This window comes from Balaenoptera physalus (genome assembly GCF_965194825.1).
Source record: "Balaenoptera physalus genome assembly, chromosome: 7".
In the NCBI taxonomy this organism is placed as follows: domain Eukaryota; kingdom Metazoa; phylum Chordata; class Mammalia; order Artiodactyla; family Balaenopteridae; genus Balaenoptera; species Balaenoptera physalus.
This window is the reverse complement of record NC_138886.1, coordinates 15919946-15939824: the sequence shown is the minus strand read 5'-3', so window position 1 is coordinate 15939824 and position 19879 is coordinate 15919946.

Below are 19879 nucleotides of genomic sequence, written 5' to 3'. Positions count from 1 at the left end.
AACAGGATTAAGGTTCTACAGAATATCATATACACAGGCACAAGGCAAAAGATTATCTTTGTCTGAAATAATTAATGATGACATTATTTTACTAAAAATAATCATAATATAAGCTAACATATATGCCTAGAACTCATTATGCTAAGGAAATGGACTTTCTCCACTTTTTGCCTAGATACTTATGTTACTAATTTTTTTAAAGTAACTATGCGTGAATGCTAACAATATAGTAGGCTTGGTACTAGACCGTTCATGAACATTAGTTAATTTAAATAATAAAATGACTCAGTGAGATAGATATTCCTATCCCCATTTCAAAAAAAGAGAAACAAATATTCAGAGAATTTATGTATTTGTTTAAGGTCTACAATTACTAAATAGCAGAGGTTGATTCCTAACCCAGGTTAGTGTGACCCCCAGGGTCTCTGCAGTTTTATTAAGCAGTGTCTTATTAATTTGCAGTGATACACACTCATGCCTTCCTCTCGCTCCTCTCTACCTTATGTTCTTTCTGAATTCTCTCCTCTCTATCCCTCTTCCTCCTTTTGTCTTTCTTCCTTCTTTCTCCTTCCCTTGATTCCTCCTTCTTATCTAACTCCTACCCCCTTGTTTTGCTAGAATTGAGTATTTTACAGGCTGTCTGTCCCAGATAGCCTTAAATGTGATCTCCTCTGTTTGCAAAGTGTGTCTTTTCTGGTCTCCCTCCTCCTCTCACCCTGTCCCTGTTCTGACTTTGTATTTTTTGCCACTTTTGCCCAGCTTCTGAGAGTGCCTCTAAAAACCTGCATTTGTCCCAACACATTCCCATGAAATGTACATTTCCCATAAGGTCCCCATTTAATTTTTATCACCAGCACCACTAAAATAACTGCTCTCAATACATTCATCCAAGACTTTTCACAGCCAGCAACCCCCTTCCTTTGCTTCCTTTGCTTTTTTAAACCTGTCAGGGAAAGGTGTTCAGAAATATTTCATTTTGTTTCTACTCAGAGCAGTGATTTTCCATCCTCACCATTTTAGGGACTGTGAGTCAGTGCTGAGAACTGACTTGTGATTTCTTCCGTTTTGTTCAGACTAGAAAATGCACAGAGCTTTGTGCATGCCTCTGTTCTCCAATAAAACATTCCTAGTGTTTGATGCAGCTACCAAGACTGTGCCTCACCTGCATACCTAATCCTTCAGCTCTGTCGTTTTTAACATTCTCTGGAATCTTCCAACCATTGGAAAAAGGTACGCTATCAAAGCTTATATTAGACTCTCAAGAACATGACAGATGATTCAGAGTAGGGCTGTCACAAGACCAAACCTCTGAACCACTGAGGTGTCTTCTGTCTAAACCTATGGAATCTCAGTTTGAAGATACCTCCTGAAGAGGTCTCTGCCTACAGACAGTATCTAAAGTACTCAGAAGGGGTATCATTTTGGCCCTATGATTCTTAGTTTATATTTGTATAGTAATTATTTTGGAGGGATGTTAATTCCTCTTATGCAAAAAGGAAAGAAGAAGAAGGAGGAGGAAGAGAAGAAGAAGAAGAAAAAAGAGGAAGAAGAAGAAGGAGAAGGCGAAGGCAGGAGGGAGAAGAGAAAGAGGACGAAGAAGAGAAGGAGGTATCTGTAGTCCAATGAACTTGGAAAACCTTTCATTCAACAAAAAAATTTTTTTTGGCCATGCAGCATGCAGAATCAGGGGTCAAACCCATGCCCCTGCATTGGAAGCATGAAGTCTTAACCACTGGACCACCAGGGAAGTCCCAACAAATTTTTTTTTTTTAATGTCTCTGCTTTGTGACTTCTTGGATTCGATTTGAGAATATTCTGGAGGAGATTCTTCAAATTTTACAATCTTGTTGGACTCAAGAGCTTTTAGTTTGCCATAGATTATCTCACTAAACTAGAATTTTATAAAACATACTACAGGAAATAGTGCACTTCCACTCTCCTGTCCTCTAAAGGACTATAGAACCACCAACACTATTCATTTTAATTCATTCGTTCATGCATGTTTTTACATAGTCATTCAAAATTTTAAATAGCTTTCACTGTGTTCTAGGCACCAGAGATATAAAGACGAATGAGATAAGACCCAGTCCCTAAGGAGTTTATGTTCTTATTTAGAAGATGGACATTTTGGGAGTTCGCTGGTGGTCTGGTGGTTAGCATTCTGGGCTTTCAGTGCCATGGCCCGGGTTCAACCCCTGGTCAAGGAACTGAGATCCCTCAAGCCACGTGGCATGGCCAATAAATAAATAAGTAACACTAAACTTGCTTGCAAAATTTGTTTTTTAAAAAAAGAAGATGGACATTTGGATGGATAGAACATAAAACAAGTAGTAAGAACAATAATATGGAAAAAATACAGTGGAAGCACACACAGGGAGAATAAATTTTCCCCTTTCATTAAAAAATTCATGAGTGAGTCCCTCATGCATAAAATGGGAATGATAATACCTACTCCAAAGGATTGTTGGAAGATACAGTCAACTATATGTACTGGAAAGTGGCATGAGTCACATAATCAAATGACTTGAGTTTTGTAGATTTGGAGGCAAGAAGACCATTAAAAGAACCAGTGAAATATTTCAGGAGAGAAGCACCGAAGGTATGAAAAAAGGAATTAACTGTAGGATCAGTGAGCGGTTACCAATGAGGGGGACATAATGTCAAATCTACGTGAGAAATGTCCTGACTAAATGTTTGGGACCAGGGGAAGAGCTGGGCGAGTGTTGATGATGAGTTAATTGCATGGTTTAGGTCGCAGCTAGATCTGAAGAGCTGATGGATTCTGGCCTATCCATGTAGAACAACAGCAGAACCCTCAGCAGAGGTGAGTCAGGTCACTGCCTTACTCTTAGTATATTTGTCATTTCTCATCTCCACAGCTTTTTCCTCTTGTCTTTGTCTGATTTAATCTCAAAACTCCACTTTGCACTACTCCTGTGAATTGACTTCCCACTTTTGGGCCCTCTCTGTAGTCTGAACCCTAGCAAGACATGCCATTGCCACCTTGTAAAATAGTCAGCTGATGAGAGCTCAGCATGACCCACCAATGGATTCACAAAGCCTCTTGGCTCTGACTGCACTTTCCACAAGGCAAGGATCTAACATGTTGCTTTGTGATGCTCTTTTAGAAACCCAGAGGATAGGGACTTCCCTGGTGATCCAGTGGTAAAGAATCCGCCTTCCAGTACAGGGGACGCAGGTTCAATCCCTGGTCAGGGATCTAAGATCCCACAGGCCACGGGGCAACTAACCCCTGCACCACAACTACTGAGCTCACAGGACTCAACTAGAGAGCCCACGTGCTGCAAACTACAGAGCCCACGAGCTCTGGAGCCCATGCACCACAACTAGAGAGAGAAAACCCACACGCCACAACTAGAGAGAAGCCCGAGTGGCGAAACGAGAGCCTGCACGCCACAAGGAAAAGATCCTGCATACCTCAACGAAGATCCCATGTGCCTGCAACTAAGACCCGACGCAACCAAAATAAATAAAAATAAATAACTAAATAAATGTTTAGAAACCCAAAGGATAAAGTATACTATACAAAATCAAATTCTCTTCTCTTGTAAACTGCATTTTAAAAAGCTTTATGTCTCAGAGGTTGGATTTGAATCAAGCCCCAAAATAGCTCTGGCAACATTCATGAAAAAGGCAATACACATTAAATATATTTAATATATTTTAACATAATCTGGGTACATTTACTGCTTGCTCAGATGGCTTTTTTGTTTGTGTTGATTTTTTTTTCTTTAGGATTGTTTTAATATGATCTGACAGTAGAATGAACAAAGGGGGAGGAGTTGGAGAAGAGAACTTTGGCTTCAGTGGTATCCATATTTTTCAGGTGTTGGTTCTGAATTTTATTATCTGAGCATCGCTCCATAGCAGGTAGCTAACCAAGAGTGCAGGAAACTAGTAGGCTTGTCCTTGAAGTCTGCAGATTGGTGAGGGGTACAGTCAGAGAACAGTAAAGCTCAAGAGCTACTCCAGAGATCACAATTAAATGGGTAGCACGGCCTCCATTATTTTCTTGTTGGTAAAATGCTTTTCACATATCTGGGTGAGGCAAATTTTATATATGAGGAAAATGAGGTCTGAAATTATAAATATCTTCCCCAAGGTTATGCATATGATAATTTTGTAAAGCAGGGTGAGCAATTCATGTCTTTTAATTTCTTTAATTATTGAGCTCTTTCCACCCTACCACATGACTTCTAGACCCCTCATTCATTCATTCGTTTTTTCATCCGTTCCTTTAAGAGTTACAGTGTTTCTATTATGTGCTAGGTATTAGAAGTGTGGTTTCAAAAAATGTAGATATACTTCTGATGATATTGGAGCTTCAAGTCTGGTTCTACAGATGAGGGAAACTAACACTTAGAATAACTGAGTTGTTTTCTCTCACAAAGCTAATTTGTGGTAGTTCTGGGACTAGATCTTGGGCCTTTGTATAATAAAAAAGAAAAGAAAGAAGTTGCCTATAAATCAGAATTGCATAAATGGAATCCTATTTCCCACGAACTTCCATTATAATGGTAGAAATGCTTTATATTTCACTTCTGATTGATTTCCAATGGGCAGTGGCCCTGAACACTTTTAACTGTTGCTTGTTCTTAAACACACCCTCCTCCCAGCCAGATTCCTCTCCCTAGTAGATGATTTTTTTTTTTAAATTAATAGCTACTCTTTTTATTATTTATTTATTTATTTATTTTTAGCTGTGTTGGGTCTTCGTTTCGTGCGAGGGCTTTCTCTAGTTACGGCAAGGGGGGGCCACTCTTCATCGTGGTGCGGGAGCCACTCTTCAACGCGGTGCGCGGGCCTCTCACTATCGCGGCCCCTCCCGTTGCGGGGCACAGGCTCCAGACGCGCAGGCTCTGCAGTTGTGGCTCATGGGCCCAGTTGCTCTGCGGCATGTGGGATCTTCCCAGACCAGGGCTCCAACCCGTGTCCCCTGCATTAGCAGGCAGACTCTCAACCACTGCGCCACCAGGGAAGCCCGTAGATGATTTTTAAACAAACTTATTTGTTAAAAGGAAATCAATATTAGGGAAAAAACACAAAATTGAATGAACATTTTCTGATATAAGTCACATCCTACTTTATTTTTTTATCAATTTGCCTGTGTAGATGGCGAAAGTGTAGGATGCTTTCTTATATTTGGACTAATCTGTAGTGTAGTTTGCCTGCACTTTAAAATATATTTTTGTGGCAATTCATGTTTATAAGCATAAAGGAAATAGCAGTACATATTTCTATTTACAAGTAGATTCTCTGTCTTAGCAAAATTGCAGAAGAAACAATAGAAACATAGAATAAGTAAGCTGGGAGAGATTTTAATCATTATGTGTAGTGATTCTTAATTTTGGAGATCAAAGCCTGTTTTAAGAATTGGATTCATTATATTTCAATAAAAAGTTTTTTTGTTTTTTGCTTTAGTTTTTTACAAAAAATGTACTAATGAAAACAGCACATGCTCTCTCTAAGAAAATCCAACATACATACAGTTTTACAAAATATTATATATAATATCGAAGTGTCCAGTGGCTCTCTGAAAAAATACATAACTCTCTAGGGTTCCAGGGCCCTCCTAAGTAAGAACACATCCTAGCCTGTGGGCCCTGTTAGGGCAGAGACTCTGCCCATTGGATTCAGTATTGTGTTTGAAGCACCCAAAATTGTGCCTGGCTCATCAGCGGTTCCATAAGCTTTTATTAAGTGACACAGTGGTCATTACTTTAGAAGAGACTGTAGGTGTTACTTAATCCATCACTTTCTCATTCATATTTTACCCATAAAACCCCTTTTTTCCTAATGAAGCCTTACATAGATAATAAATATATAGACTGATAAAAGCAGAACTGTTCTGGATGAAATCAGAGTGGCACAAAGCCCAGACTCTTGTTCATGTCCACTTGCCCCAGACTTGTAAAACCTGTGTTCGGGGAATTCTTCATTTTACAGATGAAAAAAGTAGAGGCACTAGTATACTAGTTAAGGTCAGACAGCAAATAAATTGCAGAGCTGAGATTCTGTTTGAGGCAGCCTTAATCCCAAATGGTGATTCTTATACCAGGCATTTCTAAGTGCTGTAAATATAGTGATTAATATTTTTTTAAGGGATTTGTGATCTAGAAAAGAAAACAGGGAAAATTGTTGCAATGGATCATGATACGTTATAAAATGATACATCTCTTTATCTCACATCCCTACTCATTGGCTGATCCTGTTGGTTGTACCCTCAAAATCTGATAATTTCTCCCTACGTCCACTGCTGCCACCCTGGTGCAAGTTATCATTACCGCTCACCTGGATAATAGCAGTAGCCCATTAACTGGTCTTTTTACTTTCATCCTTACCTACAGACTGTATTATACACCGTACTCAGAAGAATTCTTTTAAAATATAAGAGAGATCATGTTCCTTCTCTGCTCAAAATCTTACAATACCTTCTGACTTCAGCCAGAGTAAAAAGAGCTTACAATCACAATAATACCTTTTAGAATCTGTCCCCTGACTACATCCCCTATCTCAGCACTTATACTCCCTCCTTCCAACTCAGCTACAGTGAACTCTTGACTGTGGTCTCTCAGATAGACAGACCAACACATCCCATCCCTGGAAATTGTCCTTGCTCTGTCCTCTGCCTGATATGTACTTTCACAGATTTTTATGGAGCTCACTCCCTTGCTTCAATCATGTCTCTGCTCAAATATTACTTTCCTAATATGGCCTTCGCAGACCTCCAGATGTAAACTTTCCAATCACAATTCCCATCCTCATTCTGTGTGTGTGTGTGTGTGTGTGTGTGTGTGCATGTAAGAATATTTTTTAGAGCAGTTTTAGGTTCTCAGCAAAATTAAGAGGAAGGTACAGATTTTCCACATGACTCCCTGCCCCCATACAGGCATAGCCTCAGCCATTATTAACATCCCGCACCAGAGTGGTACGTTTGTTACAACTGATAAACCTACATTGACATGCCATAATTACCCAAAGCCCATAGTTGACATTACACTTGATTCTCAGTGTTGTAGTTTCTCTGGGTTTGTACAAATGTATAATAACATGTATCCATCTTTATAGCATCACACTTCCCTAAAAATCTTCTGTGTTTTGCCTATTCATTCCTCCTTCTCTGCCCCCACCCAGCCCCTGGCAACCACTGATCTTTTTGCTGCCTCCATAATTTTGCCATTTCTAGAATGTCTTATAATTGAAGTTATACACCATGTAGCCATTTCAGATTGGCTTCTTTCACTTAGTAATACTCATTTAAGTTTCCTCCATATCTTTTCATGGCTTGATAGCTCATTGCTTTTTAGCACCTACTAACATTTCATTGTCTGGATGTGCCACAGTTTATTTATCCATTCACCCACTGAGGGGTTTCTTGATTGCTTCCAAGTTTGGGCAATTATGAAAAAAGCTGCTATAAACACCTATGTACAGGTGTTTATATGAACATAAATTTTCAACTCCTTTGAGTAAATTCCAAGGAGCATGATTGCTATATTGTACAGTAAGTGTATGTTTAGTTTTGTAAGAAATCGCCAAACTGTCTTGCAAAGCAGTTGTCCCACTTTGCATCCCCACCAGCCATGAATGAGAGTTCCCGTTGCTCCACATCCTTGCCAGCATTTGGTGTTGTCAGTGTTCCAGATTTTGGCCATTCTGATATGTGTGTAGTGGTATCTCACCATCATTTCCTTGATGATATGTGATGTGGAACATCTATCCATATGCTTATTTGCCATCTGTATATCTTCTTTGGTGAGGTGTCTATTAAGGTCTGTGGCTCATTTGTTAATCAGATTGTTTTCTTGTTGAGTTTTAAGACTTCATCTTGTTTTTTGGGTAATAGCTCTTTATCAGATGTATCTTTTGCAAATATTTTCTCCCAGTCTGCAGCTTATCGTCTCTATCTCCTCAATCTGTTTTCTCTTTCTTAATTGCACCTATTGCTACTAGTCATTTCCTTAAATTTCTCCATTATCTTTTTCCCTGAACTAAAATATAAGCTCTTTGAAGGACTTTGATTTGTCCACAGCTGCTGTATTCTCAGTGCAATGTCTAATGCAAATATATATATATATGTATTTATATTTAATAAACAATATATTTAGTAAACAAGTGAATTATGAATAAACGATTAGTCAAAGTAGACGTAAAATTATATGAGAGCTTGCAATTTCACAATCCAAGAGTGTATGAGCCAACACACATTCCTCACAATAGTTATTGAAGCTTTATAACTCATTTAAAAACATATTTGTTCTCCCCAAATCCAGCTGTTGCCTAAGATTGTCTTGGGTCAGGTGTGTATTCTCTCGGGCAAGTCATACACTGATCCACCCCAGCTCTTCTCTGACAAAAAATGTCGTGACAATATGTTCAAATTGCCCAATGCAAGACTTGTTCATATCTATCCATTCATGAAGATGATATATGATTTGAAGTTTTAAAAACTGGAATGACTCCTGGCTTTTTACCCTTACACCTGCAAGATCTGTAAACCTTCTCTGAAACTGAGCATCCCTGATATGTAGAAGAGGTGGAATATCTCCCACAGAGAATTGCTGTAAGTATGAAATATAAAAGTATTTGAAGCACTGCAAATAGCTTTACTATTATTGTCCCTAACATACTTAAGGAGGTGGGGAAAATTCCTCCATAAAATCACATTTTTCTGCTTCTAGACCCAAAAGTATTAGGATGTTGTTATTCTGTGTCAGGACTGATTGTCAGTGGCTTGGACAACTGGATTTCTGCTTGTCTTCTGGGAAGCTCCTTCAAAGTCTAATTGACCTCATTGTCAGCACATGTTTCCTAATATTTGGACAACATTTTCATTTCTGTGTTCCATCCTCTAATTTCTATTTATACCTCCATGGGGCAACATGAACAATCTTTCTCCTTCTGTGTGTGTGCCCTTCAAATATTTATGTTGTTAGTATGTCCCTCCTTAGTTATTCTCCATCTACGCAGGCAGTATTTAGTTCTTTTAATCTTTTCTCGTAAATCAATCCCTCCAGTCCTTTAATCATGCTCCCTGATGCTCTTTGAATCTCTTCCAATTTCTTGACAGCTCTCTCGTGTTGAGATGCCCAGAACTGTTTGCAGTATTCTAGGTGCTGTCTGATCAGCCTCACACTGAGCAGCTTTCTCCCCTTGATGGTTCTTGACAGCCAGCCTCCCAGCCTGCAGTTCAAGGATGCTATTTGGAGCCTCCTGTCACCATTTAAACTTGCAATATCTTTCCCCACCATTCATTGCAGGCATCTTTTAGTGTTTGTTACCATTCCAAGCAAACATTATATGATGACAACTTTTCAGAAATGACAGGTAATGACCGTGAGTGTCAATACTTAAGGCTGTAGACTTTGGGGAGAGCTTGATTACAACATAGACATTAAGAGTCCTTGCTCTGGTTTAAGACTGCCTGGAACTGACTCTCAGCTGTACCATGTCTTTGCTGTCTGACCTTGACTAATTTTCTAGTGCTTCAGCTTCTTCTGTAAAATGACAAAGAAAACTTTTAAGATTCCTCTGAGACACAAGTGGCATGATTTACATAAGTGCTTAGAATAACGAAAGACACATTGGAAGCACTCAATAAACAAAAGTTAACTGAGGTAAATTTAGATAGAATGCACATATTTTGAGTATACAATTTGATGAGTTTTTGAAAATGTATACTCCTGTGTAACCCCAGCACTCAAATCAAGATATTTTCATATCCTCAGAAAGTTATCTCATGCTCCTTTTCAGTAGATCTACCCCTCTCCCCAGAGAACCGCTTATTTGATTTCCTTTACCATAGCTTAGTTTCGCCAGTTCTACAAATTCATTTGAATGGAATCATAAGCTATGCATTTTTGTGAATCTGTCTTCTTTTATTCAACATAATGTTTTTGAGATTCATCCATATCTTTGCCTGCGTCAAAAGTTTATTTCTGAATGATATCCCATTGCATGAATAGTACAAAATTGCTTTATCCAATCACCCACTGAAAAATTTATAGTTTTCAGTGTTCCACTATTATAAGCAATGCTACAGTGGACATTTGAAAACAATTTTACTGAGTTATAATTAATATATATTATATTAGTTGCAAGTGCACAACATAATGATTCGATATTTTTATACATTATGAAATGATCACTGCATTAAGACCAGATAGCATCCATCACAATGGATGTCTTACATCCATTTCATCCCCATTGCATCCCCATGACTTATTTATTTTATAGCTGGAAGTTTGTACTTCTTAATCCCCTTTACCTATTTCATCTGTCCCCCCACTTTCCCTCCCCTCTGGCAATCACCAGTATGTTCTCTGTATCTGTGAGTCTGTTTCGTTTTGTTTGTTTGTTTTGTTTTTTAGATTCCACATTTAAGTAAAATCATATGGTACTTGTTTTTCTCTGTCTGACTTATTTCACTTAGGATAATACCCTCCAAGTCCATCCGTGTTGCCACACATAGTAAGATTCCATTCTTTTTTATGGCTGAGTAATATTCCAGTGTGTGTGTGTGGGGTGTGTGTGTGTGTGTGTGTGTGTGTGTGAGAGAGAGAGATATCTGCTTTCTCCATTCATCTGTTAATGGCTACTTAGGTTGCTTCCATATCTTGGCTATTATAAACAGTGCTGCAATGAACATAGGGATACATATGTCTGTTCAAATCAGTATGTTTGTTTTCTTTGGGTAAATACCCAGAAATGGGATTGCTGGATCATACAGTAGTTCTATTTTTAGTATTTTGAGGAACCTCCGTACTGTTATCCACAATACCTGCACCAGTTTACATTCTCTCCAACAGTGCATAAGGGTTCCCTTTTCTCTACATTCTCAGCAATACTTGTTGTTTCTTGTCTTTTTGATAATAGCCATTCTGACAGGTGTGAAGTGGTATCTCATTGTGGTTTTGATTTGCATTTCTCTGATGATTAGTGATGTTGAGCACTTCTTCATGTGCCTGTTGGCCATCTATTTGTCTTCCTTGGAAAAACGTCTATTCAGATCCTCTCCCCATTTTCTAATTAGGTTGTTTGGTGGTTTTTTTTTATTTAGTTGTATGAATTCTTTATATATTTTGAATATCAACACCTTATCAGATATATCATTTGCAAGTATCCTTTCCCATTGAGTAGACTGTTTTTTGTTTTTTGTTTGTTTGTTTTGGTGGTGGTTTCCTTCACTGTGCAAAAACTTTTTAGATATAGTACAAGACTTTATAGATATGTGTTTTTATTTAATTACTGCAGGGTGGGTCTGCATACCAAATGAAATGATTGTGAGGTAGACTTGAGCCAGGATTCTATTTATTACCTATCCGTCATATGCCCCGATTTTAAAAGTGGGCATCTTAGGTCCCTTGGTATCAATGTCAACTCATAACCTGTAACCAACATCTCTAGAAAAATCTGGATAGTCTTTATTCCCAAAGACTATCCCTAAATAGTACAGTTACTCTAGTATATTGTCACAGGCAGTGGTAGCCTGTTAAATGTTTAATATTCTGATTTTTAAGGGAAAAAACAAAAATTAAAAAAATGAAACCTTGATTAGAGCATTTGCCAATTTCCATGGTGTAAAAGCCCCACTCGTGGCTAATCAAAGTAATCATCATCATGTCACTGAACACGGAGTTAGGAGGAGATATGAATAATTTGCTCTTGATGGTTAGTACAAGCCCGCTCCAGCACAGTGCTGGTTATAAGTTCCTTTGAAGGAAAAATGGGGAAATGTTTATTGCATATATTTGCAGTGTTACAGGTTTCCTTATCAAGATGATTCTATCTTCTCTTCTCTTTTTAGCCTCAGACCAGAAACTGAATAAGTGACCATGACTTCCCATTGCAGCACCTGATGGAGCTTTCCGATGACTTAAAAGGTTTTGGTTATATAATCGAGAAATATGTTTGTGAGTTTCCCATTTATATCAGTCCTAGAGACATCATGATTTACTAGCCATTTCCACAAATCCAAGGTGGTTAAAATCCTCTGAATGTCAATTTGGCCTCTCTTCTAATTATGGTAAGACTACTTTGTGTCTGGTGATGCTGAAACTTCATGTCTTCTGTATTAAACTTCTATCAATTATTGAAACCATGGATCCTAGTTCCATGATAGTATCTCCTAGTCAACACTGACCAGCAGAGTACAGCCAACCATAAATAAATTAATAAGTAAGTAAATAGAGCGCATCAATGATGCTAACACACCACTCCCCTTAGCACATTTCTTATTTTTTTCTTACAGGGAGTATTCCCTGGGCTCTCCTTGGTAACATTTGGTAGTTTATTTGGCAGGTTTTCTGTTCTCACCTTACTATATCCTTGCTAATATGTTCATTTACATGGACTTTCTAACTTTTTTCTCAGTATTTTGCTAAGGCAGCTCTGGCATATCCACCTTATTTACCATAACCTATGATTGTATCTAAGCTTCAATGATCCATCCTTATAGTGTAATAAGACTGGCTCTAAGTGTCTGTTCCATGATGTTAAATCCCAAGTCCTGGGAAAGTGCCCATAACAGCAAACACCAACTTTCCCTGACCCAGCCTCATATACCACGTTCAAGATTCATGCCCAAGTTTTCCCTCTACATTCTCTGAGTACGCATCAGCCAGGTTCTACTATTCTTTTGGGTCAACAGGCTATCTACTCCCATATGCCACGTGCGCTATGCTAAATATGACTCCAGCCACTCTTGAAGAGACAATGAGAGGACACGGGAAAAAAAATTTTGAGGAAGATCATTATTCTTAGAGGTACTTATTTTAGGTGATATCTTTGAATGATCTCTAGGCAGTGAGAGTCTACTTTTCTTTCGCAAGGACAATAAAGCTATTTTTTCCAATCTGGAGAGTGCATGGTAATCTAGAGACTTCACTTTCTCAGGAGAATTTGCCCAGATATCCCATTTCCAAGTCTTTGAATTCCTCTCTTTATCAAAGCATTTAATTAGTATACAAGACCTAATGGGACTAAATATTCTGTCTCCTTTGTAGTTTCTTAGAGTAGCTATATATGTAATATTGTGCCTGATTTTCATGATGGTCTGCCCTCTGGCTGCTGGAGATGAGCAAGTCACATTAGCTTCCTTCCTTATTACTCTTTTTTTTAAGAGAGTTTTGATTTTTGAGAAAATCACCAGCCCAAGTTCTGTGTTGATAATGAATCAGCCTCTTCTAGATTAGAAATACTGCCATGGTGATTTTCTGGCTTCCACAGGAGACCCTGAGTTGATAGTGATTAAACTAAACCTACATTTTTTTTATTCCTCAAGACCTCTAGGTCATTTACCAAAATATATCCAATTCCATCATCCCTATAATTACCATTGGCTTCATATCTTTTAAGGGCTAGAACTGTTGCATACCAGTCTTCTATCTGTATCTCATTTCAGTTCACCACAGGTGAGTCTTGATCATTGTGATGCTACACCATGGCATCGGTTTTCACTACCCTAAAAAGCAGCAATCAGCCCCTTGTTTTTATCTGACCAGTGTTAGTTCCAATTCCAAAATACCATCCTGAGGGGTATTTTCTAGAACCACTTCTATCCCTCAACACAGATACTGAAAGAGTGGCTTGGGAGAAGATCATTCCTTTGGGAGACAATACTAGAAGAACTGTCAGGGGGACTGGGGAAGTGAGATAGGGAGGAGAGAAACAAAGTATTCATTAATGATTAAGTTACCACGTGGACTACTGGAACCTCTTGAGTAACTTTGTAGAATGTGCCTGAGTTGTCCTATTAAGGGGTGGAGAAGCTGGGCTAGTCATCTACTCACCCTCAACACTCATTGCTTAAGGGTTGCCCCTGGGTGCATTAACTCCCCTGGCTTCCTGGAGGCTCTGGCTGCTGCCTGTGAGAAGTCCTGCCTTTAGATAAAGACGGGCGAAAAGCAGAGAGATGCAGGCACTTGAGGGAGGATGCTCTAAGCATCATGAAAATTATCCACGTCGATTGCAGATGAACTTAGATGTGGCAAAGAAATGCCAGGTGGACATCAGCAACTGCCTGCAGCAAGGATTAAATGAGATAACGCATGTTAAATCTCATAAGCGTGTCTGACATGCAATAAACAGGATTACCACCATCGTCAACATGATTTTTACTATTATCTATATTTTTATACTATATCTCCTTTACTTAGGCTACACAGACTCTAGAAGAGAAATCACATTTTCTTCTTCTCAGTGTCCATGAAAATGCTCAGCCCAATTTTTGGTACAGAGCAACTGCTTAGTAAACAGCATTTGAAGGAGTGTCTTGAAGGAGATGGAAGGAGGCAAGGGCAACCAGTTTCTAGGACAGTGATAATTAATCCTGTAATTGACAAGTGTGTCAAATACAGTTGAGCACAAAAAGCTATGGTGGTGGAGCTGAACTCCAATCTTGCTTCAGATCCTGACCATAACACCTCCTAGCCAGGTGACTGTGGGCAGCTCCAAAGCCAAAGCTTCCTTATCTGTCCCACAAGAAGCATAGTCTTCTCTTCGCAGGTGGGCTGTGAAGATCTTAGTACAAGGCTGCTGGGAGTGGGCACAGCAGCTTCATCCAAGCTTCCCTCCTTTCTTCTCTCGTTTAAGAGTTTTGACCAAAGCTTTAGCCACATTTTGGATTCTGTGCTGCTAATGAACCAGCGTCCTCAGAATCGGCCTCTTCCGAGCATGGGTTTTGGAATCAGAAAATCTTGGATTCCAATTGCAGTCCTGCCCCTTATTAGCCTTGTGACTTTTTGAACCTCGTTTTCCTCACCTGTAAAACAAGAGTCATGACATTACCTACCTCATGTGAAGATCCAATGAGATGCCATATATAGTGTTCCTCTTAGTGCTTAGTACATTGTACACTCAAGAAATACTTGCTGTTTTGTGTCATTTACCTCTTTGGGTGCACAACTGTTCCACAGACCTTCAGCATGGGCAATCCTCCCAGTGACTTTGTTCTTCAATTTCCCTGGTAACTTAGGAAACAATGTGGTCTTGTCACTAGTTTCTGCTCAGTTTGGTTCTATTTTGTGGGAATACTTCTGTTAGTCCTTAGAATGGCACCTGGCAAGAGCAACTTTGAGATTCCTCATGGCTATCAACAGGTAAAGATTGAGAGATTGGAAAAAAGGAGAGAGAACAAAAGTACATAAATGAAGGAAAATCAGGAACCTTTGTGTACAGAATGGTTAAGTGAGTAGAATACATTTATATCTGAGTTATTATCTGTGTCTCAGGCTGCATCCAGTAAGGATTTACTGGATTTTATTGTTGCTTACAATAAAAGGTCTGTCTGGAATGAAATTGTTAAAATAGAAACAGGAAAAAGTGAGTGAAAAATAAATGAGTACATAACTATACCAAGAGTCCTAGACTAATATAATATAATAGGCTTTTTGCATTGATTATTAAGTGACCAAGGAAACTAGAAATTGGCTAGAAAGAATAGCAAGCTATTATCCAAAGAACCCCAGAAATCAGAGGATCTTGCTTTGAGACCTAGCTTTCCACTGGTGAGCAGTGAGTTCTTGGGCAAGTTACCGTGTGCCACCCAGGCTTGGTTTTCCATATGGGGTGAGGCTGCTGGAGCTAGCCTTTTCTCAAGATTTTCTTTATAGCCTATTACTTTTATTTCTTCAATAACATATTACCCAGACCCCAGTTTCTCTATAGATAAAAATGAAGCTGACAGTTTGAAGAGGACATAAGGTTCTTATCTCTTTTTTGCAAATGGTGGTAACCTCAAAGTCATATTCAGAGCCCCTCAGTTAGAAAAGCGTTGGTCAGTACCATACGTAAATCATTCCTTCACTGTTTGTGATAAGCAATATATATTTACATACCATTGAGAAGTAGACTCACTATAGGTAATATATTCATTCATTTGATCAGGAACTCAATAGAACAGACTCATAGAGCCCAAAGCAAACATCTTATGTCTCCTGCCAAGTGGTAAGGGGATAGTCCTGAAAGAGACAGACATGCCCATGTTCCTGTAGCTCACAGGAAAGATAAAACGTTGGCCAGGTAATTTAAAAGGTGGTAAGAGCTATAAGAAAAGATCATGGACGCTGTGTGCCAGGCCCCATACTATAGCTAATAAAGGCTACCAAAGAAGGAAGATATGTGTACTTTTAACCAGAAGAATTTTAAAATCAATGCTAGACTTTTTCTCCATGAGACAAAGCATAGCACTTTGTCACTAAGAAACACTTGACCAGCACTATTCCTGGAAGTACTCAGGATGAACATCAATCCAGGGTAATGCCTGCCCTCATAAGTCAAGGTGTTCACTCCCCAGAGACGCTGGACAAGTATGAAGACAAATGTCTGCCACAATAGTCTTTGATCTCTCCAAACCCGAGCAACCCTGTCTTCACTGGTTTAGCTATAATAAACAGCACCAGGCCTGGTACATGGTACTTAGTAGGTTGCTTCTGTTTGTTTGTTTCTATTTTTGTTTTTCTCTAAATGAATAAAAGAAGTTATTTTCAGAATTTGCAACTTGTGAAAAGCAGCATTGATACAATAAAAAATACGTGAGACTAGAAAAAGGAGATAAGCATGTTTGTACAAATGAGCATGAAAAGAGCTCCAAATCCTCTGTATAAGAAAGGTAAGGAGTTAGCAATGTGTGAAGATGTGATTTTGAGCAACCAGATTGTCAAAGATTTGAGTAACCAGAAATGGAGGTATATACAGGAACACAAGGATGGCTACACACAGTATGACATGAACACCTAAAACTATTTTTTAACGTAGTGCAGACACAAAATAATTTAGAAAGAAGGGAAACAAAGATGTGCACTCATATTTAGCCAGATATCCAGTGCACACAGCAATGCTAGGTGTGTGTACATTCATGATGGGGACCCGTAAGGAGTCTGACCTCACTAATTTGCTAATTATTCCACAAACATTCATTTAGCACCAACTCTGTGTCACACACTGGAGAGCAGTGGGGGTTAAAGTAGCAAGCGGCACCATCACCCCGTTCTTGGCTGCTGCTCTGCTGCTGGATGGAACCTTTATCAAGCGTCAGCAAGGGAGCCTGGCATTCATCAGGGTGGGTACTGCGCTTGCTCTGCTGACAGGGTAGATTCAGTACATGTCATTCCCACTGTGCTAAGATGTTTTAATGGCTTGCTCTTTCTTCTCTCTTACCCAGGCGACTTTGTCTCCCATCCCCTCCCTCAAGGTTCTCCTTTCACATTTTGACTTCTCATTTGCACTCAGCTGCCTAGATGTATGACTTTGAAGAACTTACTGACTCAGTTTTCTGCACACCCATCCATAAAATGTCAGAATCGAGTAGATTATCCCTGAAGTCTTACCCAACTCTTTTGTGCTAAAATTGTGAAATTCTTGCTACTGCCCTTGGTCTGATGTAACTTGCATTCCCCCCAAAAAGCAGAGCCTGAGACAAGGGCTTTTGTGGAGGTAGTTTATTTTGGATTATTTGATACTATGGTATATGAGTGCAGGGTCTAGAAAAATTAAACAGAGGAAAGTCGAGGTGGGGGGACAATAGGATTGGAGAGTTAGGGAACTGAGAAATGGAGAAGGAGAGAAAGTAGCCAGTACAAAGCTGGCTTGGATTGATTTTTATTGAGCTGGTTACTATTAGGGGAAACTGGAGTTCAAACCTGCTGGTAATGTTCTGAGGAACTGTATGGAATGTGCCTCTGAAATATCTGAGACTTGAAAGGGGGAATATGTACCCACGAGCTCCTGCCCCACTGGTCCAGGGTTACCCCAGGAAGTGTTAACACTGCCGCTTTGTGCAGGCGTCAGAATGGCTGATCAGGCTTCTCCATGGGATTCATGTAACTGAGGCAGAAAAGCCTTGGGAGAAAAAATAAGAGCTACACAGTACAGCTGAGATCAAGTACTGTTAGCCTACACTTGAGTACAGCTGGTTGCTATAGCAAAGACCAGAGAAAAATGATGGAGTAAGAGAATATGAGAAGGAAAAATGCATATATGTCTGATACACAAGCCACTGTATTCATTAATATTGTCGAAGTATCAATATCAAGACATTTTAATTTGTCAAATCATCTTTACCAGCTCAGTCACAAAATTTGGATATCCACCGTTTTCACAAATGCACAGGCATGTTATTGAAGAGGGTTCCATTGACCATCCCCTCCCCAATTCTCACTTAAATTGATGGTTATTCTCAAAGATCAAAGAACATCTACAATGTGCCGGGCAGGGTGTTACATGCTTTACATTTAATATCTCTTCTAATCCTCAGATCAATCTGGTCCTGTCAGGTTAAAACAGATATCCCCCTTTTACAAATAAGAAAACTGAAGCTCAGGAAAGGGAAATAACTTGCCTCAATTCGTATAACTGATAAGGCAGTGGTCCCCAACCTTTTTAGTACCAGGGACCCGTTTCATGGAAAACAGTTTTTCCAGGGACCAGGGGAGTGGGAGGGGTGGTTCAGGCAGTAATGCAAGCAATGGGTGAGATGCTTCAGGTGGTAATGGGAGCGATGGGGAGAGGCAGATGAAGCATCGCTTGCTCGCCCACCACTCACCTCCTGCTGTGCAGCTCGGTTCCTAACAGACCATGAACCGGTAGCGGTCCGCAGCCTGGGGGTTGAGGACCCTGTGATAAGGGATTAAACTGGGATTTTATTTCAGATATACCTCTGAAGCACATCTCCATATCTCTGTATTTCTAAAACTACCGGGCTGCCCCCAGGAGTTGGAACTATCTCTGTGGTCACTCTGATTTAGGATTGGCTGTATGTCTCAGTTTTAGGTTTACATTCCTGCTTGGTCTTGAATTTCAGTTTGCCTGCCTGGCTTGAATTTCAGTTTGCCTGCCACACAGATCCAATTCTCCACCCAGGTATGGCGAGCCCTTCCTCCATGGATTCTTTGAGCCTTGGCACCCTGCTTAGTTACTTACTAGAGAATCCAGCTGCTTGACCTCATCCACTAGTTAAGATAGATTTGATGGCTCTACCAGCTTGGCTTAGTACCTGAAGCCTCCAATTTTTGATTTTTACTTTGGTTCATTGGATGGTAGCCCACAATGGAATCAGAGCCCCAAACTAACCCTTCCATATTCTCTGGTCTTTCTGTTGCCATTTTTTTTCCGTCCTTTCATTTTTCTCTTTACACTTTCTCTTTCCATCATCTATAATTCATTGGCAGAATAAGATAAGGCACCCCAGAGAATAACAAGAATAGTTAAACTGAGAGGTGTAGTCAACATGATTTAGAATTAATCAGAAAATCAGCGGATCTGATATTTGAAGGGAAAATAGAAGTCTCATGGCCTTTCTCCGTACCCGTTCCCTCTCTCAGGTTATCTGTCCCTTCTAATCCGCTTGACAATGGATCTTTCAGTGCCCTGGAAAATTATAATTTACCTGCCCCAGACACTACCTGAGAGGGTAACTTGTACAATGCAATTCTATCCTCCCTGCACCAAGAGTCCAAACCTGATCCTAGCTGGACCTTCCTTGAGAAAGAAACAATGAGGGAAAGGGAAATAAGGTCGGGGTGGGGAAATACCTTTTTTCATGTGGCAGATATAAGAACATAGGTAGGAGGAGCAAGCATCTTCTACTCACTTTGTAGCATGAGAAACAAAAAATGCTGATCTGATGAGAGTGAAGAAGGAAACACTTTAAGTAGAAAAAATAGTGATAGTTGGAGAAAAGAGTTCAATCAGCCCCCATATCCTATTCCCAATTATATCCCTGCACTCTTGACTGCCTACATCTCTGTCCTTTTACTTACTAAAGCTGCCCCAGTCATTTTCTGTATCCATTCCCCTCTTGATTGTGTTTTTTCAACTGGAATTATCCTAACAGATATATCTGAGCTATGTTTTTGATGAC